Here is a 13,506-nt window from a genome sequence, read left to right on the forward strand (position 1 = left end):
AACCTGGAAAAAGTTCCAAACAAGAGACGGTGGCTGATTCTACCTGTGAATCAGAGTACATAGCAGCAAGCAAAGCATCAAAGGAGTCAATTTGGTTAAAGAACTTCATTGGAGACCTTAGAGTTATTCCAGCCATCAAGGAGCCAATGAAAATTTTCTGTGATAATGAAGGAGTGGTTGCATTAACAAAGTAACCAAGAGATTATGGAAGATCGAGACATATCAACAGAAAATACCATTTCATCAGACATAGGGTAGAAGAAGGTCACTTCGTCGTGAAGAGGGTCCGAGTAGGGTCAAACACGTTCAACATGCTAGGAGCATTGGTCTGAAAGATGATATTAGTTTTAGTAGTTAGATAGTTTTTTTGAAACTTGTAAGAAAGTAAATGTAATTAACTTTTGGTGATTAAATAATAGAGAATTATTTAGGAGTTTGTTTTCTACCTTTTGTCAATTTTTTATTCTTGTGTTTCATTTTGCATGTTTTACATCCCGAATAATTCGATTATTCAAAACTCCATAGTCGATCATACTTTTGGAAGTAAGTAGTGAATTAAGACTGTCATGAATTGGATTGTAGATTGTATGAAGAGTTTTAGACATAACATTGGGATTGCTGCAATGTTCATGAGTACTTTCAAATGGAGATTTAAGTATTGGATTAACCCACGCTCAGAGAATTACTTCATGGAATTTATCACGAGTAATTCTGAGACGATAATATCTTATAGTCTTGAAACAGAGATATATGAGTTGTGGTTTACGAATTAGTTGTGCGTTGATGATATGAAAACACATCAGTAACTTGATGTTATAAAACGTATTGGTATGCATGATTTTCTGAGTAAATGGTGCAAGCATACGTCAAAGTTTATTCGTTCCTTTTGCCTTAACGGAAAAAGAGATATCTTTGGACCCCACGGTGATCTAGTGTTGACTTATAGTATCGGGCCTGGGCAGGACTAAATTGATGTGTTCGATTAGAAGTTCTATGTCATTACAAATCAGAAAATCGGGAAACAAAGTGTCGGACTATGAGATTGATTCTATTCCATGTCTCATGTTCAAATGATATCTTGCAGAATGGAGGATTATATGATCACTTATCTTAGGACACGTAACTGACTGGGTCAGAGTTCGACAACAGCTTTTGGAAGCTACAATTTGCTGATCAGTTTAGAAGTTATACTGCAATTTATAGTTACAGACTTATCCAACTGTGAGACTGTTGGATTAGGTGTCTAAGCCCATAACTATAATTGGTATGAACTTGAATTGATAGTAGCACAGTCCTTTTGGGTTGCCATCAAACCTAACAATAGATAGGATATTTTTGGAGAAAGAGAGATTGATTTATTATTTGATTATTAAATTGAAATAAATAACTTGTTAATATATTATGAAGATAATATATTAATTAGAAATAGTAATATTTTTAATCAGAAATTAATTGGAATTAATTTTGTGATTAAAAGAACTAACTGAAAGTGCAACGACTAAAGTGTAATTGTTCAATAGTCGAACAAGAGGCATTCTAGAACCCTCCTTGAGGCCATGGATGGTTACAAGGGGATACTTTAGGGTTTCTAGAATATCCCATGTGGATAAATAGGAAGCTGGATAATTACCCAATTCAAGATAATATTATTATATTGGGTTTGAGCTTATATATGGTTTCCTGACTACACTATATAAAGGCCCCTAGGGCTATGATTTTCGGTGACTCATTCCTTAGAAGAGTTAGGCTGAAATTCTGATCTCCTTCCCCTCTCTCTTCAAATTCATTCTTGCTTGTGTTGGGTGTGAGCCACTAGAGACATGACGCTTGTGGTGCTTGCTTCCAAAAGATCAACAAAAGGGCTTCCTGATTGTTTACTTTAGCAATCAACAAGGTATGTTTTTCTATCTTATGAATTCAGATTTAGTTAAGAAATTATGTAGCTTTGATAGCTCATAGTATGTTGCCTTTATGTGAAAGACATACACCCTTCATAGGTTGCATGTACACTAATCATTTAATTGTTAAATGTTTTTCCGCTTAGAGCAAATAATTTTTGTAACCTATGTTTTCCATCATTTACGTGGGTAGTGTTTTTAAGGAAGAAAGGTCATTTTGCTGATGAAATCATTGCTCTCATTAAACAATGGGAAGTCCTCTATGATCACAAAGTAAAATATTTGCCTAGTGATCATGGAACTAAATTCAGAAACTCTTCCCTGGAAGATTTTTGCTCTATCTCAAGAATCTCTCATAATTTCTCGGCTGTTAGAATGCCCCAAAAAATGGTATTGAAGAAAGAAGAAACCAAACTCTCACTGCAGCTGAAAGAACTATGGTCGTTGAAGCTGATCTTTCATTGTCATTTTGGGCTGAAGCTGCTAATACAACATGTTATACCCAAAACTGGTCTATTATTGTTAAATGTCATGGGAAAACCGCTTATGAGCTACTGAAAGGAAGAAAGCCATATATCTCTTATTTTCATGTGTTTGGATGTGTTTGTTACATATTGAATCAAGGAGATCAGCGTTCTAAGTTTGAGGCTAAAGCTGATGAAGGAGTATTTCTAGGATACTCTAGTGTATCCAAGGCTTTCAGAGTATTTAATCTTTCAAGACAACTTGTTGAAGAAACAGTTCATGTCACCTTTAATGAGGGTTCATTTATTCATGATCGAGTTAATCACCCCTCATCAAATCTGAATGAACTTACCCTCAGTCCTTCAGACCCCATTCCTGAGCTCTTGTCAAATGATGTTGATCCCATTCTCCCTAATGTTGATCAATTGATTAGTTCTTACCCTATCCCTGAATATCAGCCTGTCGACCATGAAGAAGATGATTCATCAAATCAGGAAGACTCTGCCCAAAGCAATACAAATGAAGGTTCTGACCCAAGAATCATTCGAGATTATCCAAAATCTCAAATCATTGGAGATATAAATTCTGGGATTCTCACTCGTATCAGAGTCAACAACAACTTTTGCATGTTTGTTAACTCTATCTCTATAATTGAACCAAATAATGTCGTTGATGCATTGAAAGAGGCTAATTGGATTAAGGCCATGCAAGACGAGCAATATGAATTCGAATGTCATCGTGTGTGGACTCTTGTTCTCAAACTTCAAGGAAATACCATCATTTGTACTCGCTGGGTTTTCAGGAACAAAATGAATGAAGATGGAATCGTCATAAGGAACAAATTCATGCTTGTTGCTCAAGGTTTTTGTCAGGTTGAAGGGCTAGACTATGATGAAATAGTTGCTCCAATTGCAAGACTTGTAGCAATTCGTCTGTTTCTAGCTTTTGCTGACTTCAAAAACTTCAATGTCTACCAAATAGATGTCAATACTGACTTTCTACATGGAGTTCTTCCAGAAGAAGTCTTTCTAAACCAACCTCCAGGGGTTTGAAAATGAATAGTTTCTAGATCATGTGTATCATCTTGATAAAGCTTTCTATGGCTTAAATCGGGCTCCCAGGGCATGGTATGACACGTTGGCAAGCTATCTTCTCTCAAGTGGATACAAACGAGGAAAGATTGATACGACTCTGTTCATAAAGCAATTAGGATCTCATATCATTCTTGCTCAAGTGTATATGGATGCTATCATTTTTGGATCTACTGATGAAAAGCTAAGTACAGAGCTCGCAGAGGTCATGGCCAAGAAATTCGAGATGAGAATGATGGGTGAACTAACCTTCTTTTTTGGGCTTGTAGGTCAAAAAACTAACTGATGGTATTTTTTTTGTCAAGCTAAATATATTAAAAATATGTTAAAGAAGTATGGTTTCTCTAATTGCAAACCGGCAGAGACACCGATGTCTTCATCAGCGTCTATTGGCACTGATCCAAGTAGCACTGATGTGAATGCAACTCTGTTTAGAGGAATGATAGGCTCTCTACTCTAACTTACACCAGTCGCCCTGACATTATGTTTATCACCATATTGTGTGCTTGCTATCAAGCCAGTCCTAAGGAATCTCATCTTCATGCTGTCAAAAGGATCTTCCGGTACTTAAAACATACACCTAATCTTGGGTTATGGTATCCTCGTGACTCTGAGTTCAAGCTGGTGGGATATACTGACTCCGATCATGGTGGGTATGGAACTGATTGTAAAAACACTTCTGGAGGAGCTCAAATGCTTGGAAATATATTAGTAAGCTGGTCCAGCAAAAAGCAGACGTTAGTGGCTTGTTCTACCGCTGAGGCTGGATATATTGCCGCTGGAAGGTGTTGTGCTCAAATTTTATGGATTCAGAATCAACTCTTGGATTATGGTCTGAACTTCTCAAAGAGACCCATTTTTTGTGACAACACCAGTGCCATTCAGATGATACAAAATCCAGTGCAGCATTCCAAGACCAAACACATTGACATTCGTCATCATTTCATCAAGGACATAGTTCAAAAGGAAGTGGAATTGTTTTATATTCCATCCATGGATCAGTTGGCTGACATCTTTACCAAGGCATTGGATGAAAAGAACATGTAAGTCCCAAATTTTCTTGATGTATCAATTAGATCCAATTGATGGTGCGGAATCCCAATCAATTGGATGATGCAAGATCAAATGAAGAAGAAGGAGAAGAAGAAGATGATGATGAACTTGATGAATCTTCAATGTTTATATGATTAGAATGATATTCCAACACAAGATTCACACACACATATATACAAGTTCTCTCTAGTTTCTTTCTCTATCACATGCTCCACTCCCTTGTCTAATTCTATGAAAAACACTCCTCTAGCACCCTATTTATACTTATGGACCAAAACTCAAGCCCAAGACCGAAAACACATGCGTTTTCAGTCCAAACTACAAATATACTAATAATTTTCGGCCCAAGACTAAAAATAATAAATGCTTAGAACAGCAAAGTATAAACCATATTTTTGACCCAACAATCTCCCCCTTGTTTTATAGCTTTCTTTTCTTTGACCCAACAAACTCCCTCTAAGAATGTAGCTGGCTTTTCTTGTTAATCTTCATTTGGAGCTTGGCTTCAGCTTTTTGTCTTCTATTTCTTCACAACTTCAAGATAAGCAACTGAATCTTCTAGGTGAGCGACTTCATCTTGAACTGTTGGGCATTTCTTCAAAATTTGACATTGAACGTATGTTGGATGTGGAGGCTTCTTGAAAGGATTCTTGAAAATCAACACTTTCAGCTTGAGAATCTTCAGAGAGAATAGAGAACGAAACTTCTGGATCACTTTAGTAGGTACATAGATAGCAACAAATTGATTGAGGAGGCTTCAATGCAATTCGTCACATAATCTTCAAGTCAGCTTCACCTTGCTTCTGGGGTTGAAATATTGTATGTTGAAAAATGATCTTCACTTCTAGTTCCTTCGAATGAATGTTCTTGAATGATCACCGTTGCGCCTTGAGAAGTAACCAAGACTAAAAAGTCCCTGTGGATCACATAAAGAATCATAAAGACCCTTCTCACCACAGTTGTTCAAGGATGAATCCTTGGCTCAAAAAGAGACTTCTCGCAGTATCTGTGTGAACTCGGAGGAACGCACTGCGATTTTTTGAGTATCAGAGAACTACTCGTGGCTAGTTTTGATGTTAGCCCCTGTGTATCCTTGATCATAGATCTCAATACAATTATCAAGTTAACGAGTTAACTTGGCCCTTGGCGAGACGTTCAACGATACCTGTTTCCCTGTTGGGTGAATCGCCCTGGTGTCGTGACAGTTCTTAGGTAAAGAAAGCTGACAAGACCAATCTGACAATTTGTACCGTTTCATACTTTCAATTCCTTAGATACGACAATTCTTAGATAAGAAACTGCCTAACTGGCATTTTGTACAATGTCACACCAGGTATGAGCCATTATCCGTCAATTCATGGGTGAAATCTAGAACATTAAAAATGCTCACCGTCAATTCATTAATAAATGGTTTTGGATTTTGGGTTTCACTTAGAGTCATGGTGACAACGACATCTAAGATCATAAACACAGACTTTTTGGCAACCGTCAACCGAGTTGTTTTATACTCGAACTTCAAGGGGTACCGATACGTGGAAGTGATTTGATAGAGAAGTTTTTAGATATGGGTGAAGAATGGTTGGGTGTTTCACATCGGTCATGGTGAAAATGACCTTTGATCATTAACATTTGATGCGAAGACTCCTATTAAGACTGATATGTGTCTCAATATGAAAGAGTCTATCACACGTATATGAAACATCCGTCAATTCCTTGTGAAAGTAGTGTGACGTGTAATGACCGTCAATTCCTTTCTACTTTCAGGTTTCTTCTCCTTGCTCAGAATATCTCGATACAGTCTCCTTGATTCTCAACTTCTTCTAAATTCACTTTCCAAGACAAATGAAAAATTGAGATAAATATAAAAAATAAAAGTAAACTTAGCACACTAAGAAATAAAAAAATAAAATACTCTCAAAAACAATATTTTTGGATTTTTGATTTTTCTGAAAGACAAATAAAACTATTTTTGTATATTTTTGAAATTTTCTGATTTTTGTTTGATTTCTTTTTTTTTTTTGATTTTTTTTAATTATCCCCTTAAATTTGTGCATATAATAAAATATTAACAAATTTAATCAAAAACAAAAGAAAAATACAAAATGCTTTTGGGATCAAAGTTGTCAAGCAATTTAATTTGCCATTTATCACTAAATCTCATATCATTTCCCAAATAACACCTACCAAAGAAAAACATAATTTTCTAATTTTTGTTTTTGTTTTTTTTTTGTTTTGTTTTTTTGTTTTTTGTTTTTTTGTTTTTTTTTTGTTTTTTTTTATTTCTCCCCCATAAGTTGAGCATAGGGAAGATGCAAGCAACAACGAACTCAACCTTAGTTGTGTTTCAATCTCGGAACATATCCGAAAATTCTTCACATCGTTAAGCACAATCCCCATTTGTGATCCTTTCCTTTCTTCTTTTCCCGCAAAGGACACATACTCTCACTTAAAGTTCTGAGTGTTGTACAGTTGAGAGATGTCCCCTACCATGTGCTAGGAACAGCCACTATCAACAAACTGAAGTCTGATGATATTCCTTCATAGCTGCTCCAGCGCAGAGTGCGGGATTAGTTGGTCTTTGGAACCCAGTCCATTTTGAAACTGGGTTGACCTGTTTCATCCATGCAAGCTACTCTCTCCCATGACATATCCTGCTTATCACAAACAGAAGATGAAGAAATATTAGAATCATTAGAATATTTGGGATATTGAACCTTCAGAACCCATCTATAGTCGGGTTTAACCCATTTCTTGCTCGCTCGGATGGGTGCCTTATCGCTTGCTTTGGAACTTGAAGTCGGTTGCCGAGATGACTTTAACTTAACTGGTGTTTGTTTCACTGGATCATCTTTTGAGCTTGGCTTCTTGGCCAACGTTCCCATATTGTCCTTGGGATTTTGATTCTTGGCCTTCTACGCGTTCCAGTCATCATTGTTTGAACGTGGCCTCGAAGGGTTTCTTTTGAAAGATCTCCCTCTTGGCGCGTTCTACCATCCTTGTGCGTAGTAGGGAACGTATGCGCGATTAGGACAATTTCTGGCAATGTGTCAGGTGTTCCACAGTGAAAACAAGTTTGTTTCTTCACGTAGAAGTCGTTTCTTCCTGCCCCTGGTGGCGTGCCCTTTCCTTGTCTCTGATTGTTCCCATAAGCAAACTTGTAGCAGGCCGTCTGTTTCACTTGTTTTGGTGGCCTGTACTTGCCAATAGCAGGTTTTTCAGAAGTAACTGATTTAGAAGCAACATATTCTGAGTTCAAGGAGTCATTAGTTTGACAATCATCAGAATTTACAAAACTAGAATTAGTTTTGTTCTCCTTGTCCTCATCCTCTACTACTTTACCTGCACATAAAGTAGAAGCATCAGAAACATTCACCTGAATAACCTCAGTAGGCCCAGATGGTTCAGTCTTAACTGAAGTTGGGACAGGGATTTGGCTACACTGAGTAGGTGTCTCTTCCTCATTGGTCTCAAGGGGTGGGTTATAGTTGTCATTGAAAGGAAGTGGCACATTATGATACCCTAGACCCTTGTTTTGATTATCTTTAAAAGTTAATTGTTTTTCAATCATGGACGCAACTACCTCACTTGATACATCAAATTTCTTAAAGGTAAAATCTACATCTTCATATGTAGCTTTCATGCATCAAGTTCGGCATTTAATTCGGCCATTTCCCTTTTAACATAGTTGTAATTTTCACATTTATTGTTATATTCTTCTTGAAGTGTTCTAAAGTCCTTGATTTTGGCCTCTAGTTGTGCTTTTAAGGGTTTTTGACCTTTCCTTAGAGTATAGCCTTCATATTTAAGGTCCTCATTTTCTCTTTTTAATAAATCAATTTGTTCGTGAAGAATTTTAATCGTAGCTTCACAAGATTGAGAGCATGAAACTTCATTGACCGGGATGTTTGCGGAACTCGTTGTTTAAAAAAAATTGCCCTTTGACTTAAAACCTCAAAAGTCAACCTTAAAGGTCAAGCTTAAAAAGTCAAACTTAATAGTCAAACTTGAAAATTCAAACTTAAAAAGTCAAACCAAAAGGCTAAACTTGAAAATTTGAAAGTTAAACGAGAAAGTCAAAGTTTAAAGTCAAAGGTCAAACTTGAAATTCAAAGTCAAATTTTTAAGGTCAAAAGTCAAAAATGATAGTCAATAATTAAAAACCAAAATTTCTGGTAGAAAATGGAATTTTAAAATTCAAAAAATTGATTTTTGGGCAAAATTTGTCAAAAATCCGAAAATAGGTCGAAATAGCGAAGCTTCTTGAATTAAAAAGGGAAGGTGTTAAACATCTCGCATGCTAGATGAGTTGGAAAGGGCGTTGGTTGAGGAGGCAAGAGACCCGGGTTCGAAACCTTGCACTCCCCAATTTCTTTTGAATATTTGCTGCTGCGCAAGCTTGCTTGTGCTGGAACCTCGCACCGAAGACGCTTGGACCGAACACGTGCTGCACACCTGCTGGACCGAAGATCCGAGGGGACCGTAAACGAGGATTGGACCACAAACTCTCGTGGGCCGAACACCTGCTGGCCGAGAACTGTCCGAGGACCGCAAACGAGTTGGGCCGACTTCGGAGGCCCAAAACACCAAGGAACCCTAATCCGAGATTACGGTCGCTGCCGAGGTCTGACCGTAAACGAGAAACCCTAGCCGCAGACGCGATTTCGGCCGTGAAAGCCTGTTCGGATCGGCCGTGAAAGCTTCTTCGGACCGCAAACTCCTCGCAGATTACATGAAAAAACAGCGTTTTTCACCCCTTTTTGCTAAAATCTCGTTTTTATGAAAAATACGAAGAACAAACCCCCACTATTTTGTCAAAAGCTATCCAAAAACGCAAAATCCTTCAACAAAAAATGCAAGAACGCTCCAGATCTTGCCAAAATGATTGATACAATCCAAACTCTGATACCAACTGTAAGTCCCAAATTTGCTTGACGTATCAATCAAATCCAATTGATGATGCGGAATCTCAATCAATTGGATGATGCAAGATCAAATGAAGAAGAAGGAGAAGAAGAAAAATGTGAACTTGATGAATCTTCAATGTTTATATGATTAGAATGATATTCCAACACAAGATTCACACACACATATACAAGTTCTCTCTAGTTTCTCTCTCTAGCAGATGCTCCACTCCCTTGTCTAATTCTATCAAAAACACTCCTCTAGCACCCTATTTATACTTATGGACCAAAATTCAAGCCCAATACCGAAAACACATGCGTTTTCAGTCCAAACTACAAATATACTAATAATATTTTCGGCCCAAGACTAAAAATAATAAATGCTTAGAAAAGCAAAGTATAAACCATATTTTTGACCCAACAATCTCCCCATTGGTTTATAGTTTTCTTTTCTTTGACCCAACAAACTCCCCCTAAGAATGTAGCTGGATTTTCTTGTCAATCTTTGTTGGAGCATGGAAATGCTCTACAAATAATGAGTGATAGTTAGGTTGTATTTTCCCTTTATTGTATTTTTGGTGTAAATACTCTCTCTCTCCTATATAAAGGGAGAGTTGGTCATATCTTAAATAGCTAGCTCACTTTTTCTTAGTTAGTGATTACTTTTACTCTTCTTACAATGTAATCTAGAGAGAGAGAGAGAAGTGGTGGGTTCTCCCACCCAGGGAGAGTTTCTCTCCCACCATGTTCTTCATTAATATTATTATCTCTCTTTGTTCTTAGCCTTCTTCCATGAACTCATAATATGTTCTTCGTGTTCATACTTACAAAAATACGATTAATCTCGATATATCTTACTTCCGCATCCACCGTTCGTATAAAAATAGGTCTCTACAATTGGTGTCAGAGCCGTACCTTGAAGATCTCACGATTAGTTCAAGGGAACGACTCCCGTTCGGTGATTATCTTGTGATTTTTCCGTGTTTCTGCAACAAAAATTTTCGGGTTTCAAACCGGAATTTTTTTTATGAAGTTCGTTCTTAGTTCTATTTTCTGGGTGATTCTTACTTAGTACAATAAATAAGTTGTTGCTGCTCACAATTTTGCTGCTGAAAATTTTTATGTTCTTCATGTTCTTATTATTTTTTCTGTTGAAGAAATGAAGGAAATGGGAAGAGAAATTAATTTTGTAGTCTCCAAAAAGTTGAAGATGTGCTCCAAGCATTTTATTTATGCCTTGGAAATGAGACACAAATATTATGGGCTTATTATTCTTGAATATAGTGGAGGAAAGCAACTTTTTCTAGAAGATTTTTTCTACAACATGTTTATTATGATCATCATAAAATGTATGATATTCATACATTCTACCTTTTATTTGTTGCTGTGAATCTTCAAATTAATGCATATGGACGTGTTTAAGTGTTTGCATAAAGCACTTTGTCATTTTACTCTTTTGGGTAAAGAGTACTCCACCCACTTTTACCTTCTCAAGTAAAAGAAATCATGTGACTATGTCCAATCTCATCACCTTTTGTCCCCAAAAACCACCTGCACACCCTTCTTTTCATTTTCCCAAGACACACTTGTTGACTTAAATGCTTTATAAAATATTTCCCTTATTAAAATATGAATAAATGACCTTTTTGGCATCATTTTTTCATGAAAAAAAAGACATTTTTCGTCACCTGTTCAGCCCTTTACGAAGTCCCGAACCGCAGCCAAAAACTGCCTACCGGAGCCCCCTAAGAAGCCTCCCCGCAGCCCTTCTTACCTCTGATCCGAAGTCCCTCTTAGGCTTGGTCCGCAACCTTCCCTTTGCCTGCTGACCGAAGTCCTCTTACCTGCAATGTACCCTCCGCAGCTTCGGATCCCTCTTGTCCATCAGCAGCCTCGGACCGCAGCCTTCTTGTCTCTGGTTCGGACCGCAGCGCCTTCTTGGCTGCTACCGCTGTGAGCCTTCATCGACTGCAGTCCTTCATCCGATCAGCAGTCAGTCCATCCGCAACCAAGCTCCATCCGAAGCCATCTCCCCTGACCCGCAGTCCTCCTAGACCCGGAACACCTCCATGCCTACAGTACTCCCTCCTCACTTCGGATCCTGTTCAGCCCCTCCCTCCCCCCTTCTCCTTCCTTTCCTTCCTTCTTCCTTCTCCTCCCCTCCCCTTCTTTTTCCTCCCCTCTCATCAGCCCCCCCCCCTTTTTTTAGCCTTCTTATTTTTTTTAAGCTTCATTTTTTTTATTCAGCCTTTTTTTTCTGCATTATTTTTTTAATTAATTTTTTTTAACGCCAATTATTTATTATTCAACTATTTTTTTTAACACCAATTTTTTTTAAAACACTAATTATTTTTATTTAGCCAATTTTTCTATTAAAACCAATTATTTTTTTTACACCAATTATTTTTTAACACCAATTTTTGCCACAACCGAACCTTGGATTGTCACATTGGTTCATTTCATGCCGGTTATTATTGGAATAATACTCCTACCGCAGTCGGACTTCATATTATTTTTTGTGATGCTTGCACCGCAACGCCGATTGATCAACAAATTTGTTTCGCATTCTTCACTTTATGAGATTTTATGACTTGTCGCTCTTGATTTTTGGTTGACGAATCATGTATCTTGAGCATGTGGAATTTATTCTCTATTGAAGACCACTTCAAGTGTTACGGCACCGCAGTTTGGATATTTGGATATATTTTTGGCACAACAGATTATTCTCAGCACAGCTTCAGCAACTATGTCACCCGCCTCCTCATGACCGCAAGAGTATCTCTTTTACTCTTTCTCGTTTCTTATCGAGACCCTTCATACATCTAGGGAGAGCTTATCTTAGCTCTTGGTATCCGACACTCTCCATCCGATGATTTGTTGATTTTTGATATCCGGTCATTAGTTATCAAAAATAGGGAGAGAATATCATCCGGATTTGGTTATTATGATTGTTTGAGTTTGGATTTTTGAAGACTTCCGAAGACGATTATTTATTTAGTGATGCGATGTGGCACTTATTTTTGGTCTTTACGGATCAAATTTTTGGCATTACTCGATGTTTTCCGATTCAGATTATTTATTATTTGGACTCTACCACAGGATGATTTTGTGTTCGCATCCGGTTCAGATCTTATGGTTTCACGAGTTTGGATTTGTGATATGTTGAAGACGAAGATTATTTTGCCGATGTGACGTGGCACTTATTTTTGATCCTTGGATCAAATTTTTGGCATTGCTAGACCATCTCTTTGGACTCACATTATTTTTATCCGGACTTCATTTTATGGATGCTTCATATTTTTAGCAGGTTATTCTTTGAAGAATTTCAGTGTATTATGATTCGAGAACTCGAGATGTTTTTCAGATTTTTGAAGCCGAAGTGTTTCTTTTATTGGACCTTCTACTTGCTCATGGTGACCTTCTTCTTCGGGTGATTATGACTGCTTTGAAGATTTGGATCTTATTTTTTCTACTTCATTGGTTGTGCTTTGAAACTGAAGACCTTCATAGTTAGAGGTTCATGGCCAGTTTCAGACTTCACAGACACTTCAAAGTTTCAGAGACATTTCAGCATTTGGTTCTCACTATGTTTCATTTTATTACCACACTTGCTAGTCGGATTACTGTATTATAGCCTTGTATCACTTATTGGATCTCTCATAATTTGTAAGCATTTAGGGAGAGAATGTTGGAGCATGGAAATGCTCTACAAATAATGAGTGATAGTTAGGTTGTATTTTCCCTTTATTGTATTTTTGGTGTAAATACTTTCCCTCCTATATAAAGGGAGAGTTGGTCATATCTTAAATAGATAGCTCACTTTTTCTTAGTTAGTGATTACTTTTACTCTTCTTACAATGTAATCTAGAGAGAGAGAGAAGTGGTGGGTTCTCCCACCCAGGGAGAGTTTCTCTCCCACCATGTTCTTCATTAATATTATTATCTCTCTTTGTTCTTAGCCTTGTTCCATGAACTCATAATATGTTCTTCGTGTTCATACTTACAAAAACACGATTAATCTCGAGATATCTTACTTCCGCATCCACCGTTCGTATAAAAATGGGTCTCTACAATCTTCATTTGGAGCTTGGCTTCAGC

This window comes from Lactuca virosa, chromosome 2 (assembly GCF_052849685.1).
Source record: "Lactuca virosa cultivar CGN04683 chromosome 2, Lactuca_virosa_CGN04683_v6, whole genome shotgun sequence".
NCBI lineage: Eukaryota > Viridiplantae > Streptophyta > Magnoliopsida > Asterales > Asteraceae > Lactuca > Lactuca virosa.